This window comes from Sinocyclocheilus anshuiensis, unplaced genomic scaffold (assembly GCF_001515605.1).
Source record: "Sinocyclocheilus anshuiensis isolate Anshui unplaced genomic scaffold, SAMN03320099.WGS_v1.1 scaffold85, whole genome shotgun sequence".
Lineage (NCBI taxonomy): Eukaryota > Metazoa > Chordata > Actinopteri > Cypriniformes > Cyprinidae > Sinocyclocheilus > Sinocyclocheilus anshuiensis.
In genome coordinates, this window is record NW_015536800.1 from 4,426,520 (window position 1) to 4,429,474 (window position 2,955).

Below are 2,955 nucleotides of genomic sequence, written 5' to 3' on the forward strand. Positions count from 1 at the left end.
AAGGCACCAAACCCCCAACTGCTCCCCGGGCGCCGCAGCATAAATGGCTGCCCACTGCTCCGTGTGTGTGTTCACTGCTGTGTGTGTGCACTTAGGATGGGTTAAATGCAGAGCACTAATTCCTAGTATGGGTAACCATACTTGGCCACATGTCACTTCACTTTCACTTCACTTTCACTTAATTCATGCAGGAGAAGTTTTCTGTGTGTTCTTATAGATACTGGAATAGCTGTCTAATAAAGGATTCAGTTGAAGATTATTAATCCCTCAAATAAACACGATGTTATGTTTTGTTAAGAACTGACTAAATTTTAATTAAAATTAAAAGTCTAGGAAAGGTTCCAAAGTGTACCATTTAAACACCCATGTGTACCATATAAGCCCAGTAAGTTTTTTTAATGCTTAATATTTTATTAAATAAACAGTTCCATTTGATACATTTTAAATTAGTCAGCCTAAAGAACTACTGATCAAACAGGCCAGATATTAATGACAGGTTTAATATTAACTCACAGCAGTGTGTGATTTATTGTTGTCAGATTAATATGCTTTTTAGCTATGTCTGTAATGTGGCTTCTCTTAATACTTTCTCAATGATATGGAGTGACAGCCTTATATACTTCCGAAAATATTCAGTGCATCACTGATTCTTAAGACATGGGACAAAACATATCCAGCATTTGTAGCTGCTATTAGGTTTAAAAATTAAAATATTTTCAATTGTAAATTTATGAGGGATTAATAATAGAAAGTATTTAACACAATTATCCCCTTCAATTTAATTTTATCATTATTATATCAAATCTATGACACTTATTGTCTTCTCACTACATCAAAAACCGTGTGTCCACAGATAAGGATTCAATTGTTCATAAGCAATAAAATGGATTAATTTTTTGATTAATTATGAAAAAGAGCTTGTTTTATCAAAAGCAAAACTTAATGATATCTCATATCAAAGCAAGGTTGTTTTTTAAGGACACGTGGGTTTCATAAGGTTTCAAAGCTGTGTCCCCACTTTTTGTCAACACTTTTAGACATTCATTAAAATGCAAAAAAAAAAAATCAGGGTATATCAGGGGAAGCTGTCACTTTAAATGACCCCCTTGCCACATTCCACCTCTGCAGAGTACATCAGTGTCAGACAGGCTCTGGTAAGTTTTATAGTTTTAGAATATTTTAAATCCTAATGTTAATAGTTCCTGTGTCATAACCATGATATGTCAACACCATCTTCCAATTTCAGAGGAAATTATTTGAAATATTTAGATAATTTTTTAGATAACCTCCTGAAGCAGGTTCTATTCGTATCTAGCATCAAAAGAGAACACAAAATGGCTACTGCATGAACTTGTTTTGTGAAAGAAATGCTAAATTTGTCAACACCGTAAGATGTTCTATCTGACAGTGGTGATGGGCCAATGATGTTGTTGACATTCAATGTGAATTCATCATATTTTTGTGGTTTTCAAGTCATTTTTAATAACATTAAGTATAAAATAGTGTTATTTTTTATAATGTATAATTACTAAATATACAGCAGCATATATTGCTTTTGTAGATTGATAGTCATCACTTCTAGCTAGTTAGCTAGAAGCTAACTAGTTAGCTAGTTACCACTGCCAGATGTGTCAACTCAGTCAGGTCTATGTCACCTCCGTCAGATGAATATTTTGATAATATTTGATTATGATATTTTAGATTTGTTGAGAAATTGTTGGTAACATGTGAAATGTAATCTGTCTGCTAACATTAGAATGTGTTTTGAAATGTTAAAATCATCTTGATTGCTGTTAAGGATAAAGTTAAAATTATATTACACTGTCCAAGGAAAGCACATTTTTTTATAAAAAAAAAAAAAAATCTAAAAAAAGAGAAAAGTTGGGAGGTTGAATCAAAGCATAGCTCAGTAGCTACATGTAAGATTTAAAAAAAACGAGTACAAGTATTTCATTTTTTCAATATTTCACCCTGTTTTGTCCCACTTCTCAAGAATAAGTGACATGTCTGTTATTCAGTCTGTTCAGCACTGGGAGCTGTCCAATGTGCTGAATTTATACTGGTTCTCCACGCATTTAATGAACGGGAAAAATCTAATTAAATTCACAACTGAAGAATGTCTAATAAACATTTCCTTATCAGTCTTAAACAAGCAATCCTGTAAATGAGAAAACCCACTAGATCCATGTCCTTGTCACTGAAAGTGCATAGCACTTATGGCGCACTACATTTATTACATTTAGAAAAAAATATTTTCAACCTTTTTCCTTTCAAAAAAAATTTTCAACCTTTTTTAATTGAAACCCCAAGTTTAATGAGCAAATTTGCTTGAAGAAATATTTGTGTCAATCAAGCAGAATTTATTATTATTATTATTGTTGTTGTTGTTGCTGTTGTTGTTGTTTTTTATTGCTTTTTTCCCATAAGTTCCATTGTAAATAATAAACAAAAACATGAGATGAACAAACCCTTTGAGACCAAAACAGCAACCTCAGGAACGCTTAGCATAAATATAGCATACACTTGAGGAAGCTAAGTTAGGTGGCACTGTAATGGTGACAACCCTGAAAATGCCTATAACTACATGTCAAATTAAATTGGTTTCAGCATGATTGTTAGCAACCATTACAAATACAACTGTTATTTTATTTTTATGAATGGAAGTTTTATTGGCTAAAGCAGTTATTGTTTGGATAATTCCTGATTTTAAAAAAATCTGATCATAATTAAAAGTTTACGTGTCATCTACAGTCTGTATCCCACTAAATCCACACTATCTCAAATACTGCTCCGGAGCGGTATTCAAGGCTTAGTGCAGGGTTCCTCAATTAGTTTTCGCCAGGGCTGAATTCTGCCAACAATACCAAGACAAGGGCCACTGACCTATATATATATATATATATATATATATATATATATATATATATATATGTTATTATTATTACAGTTATTATA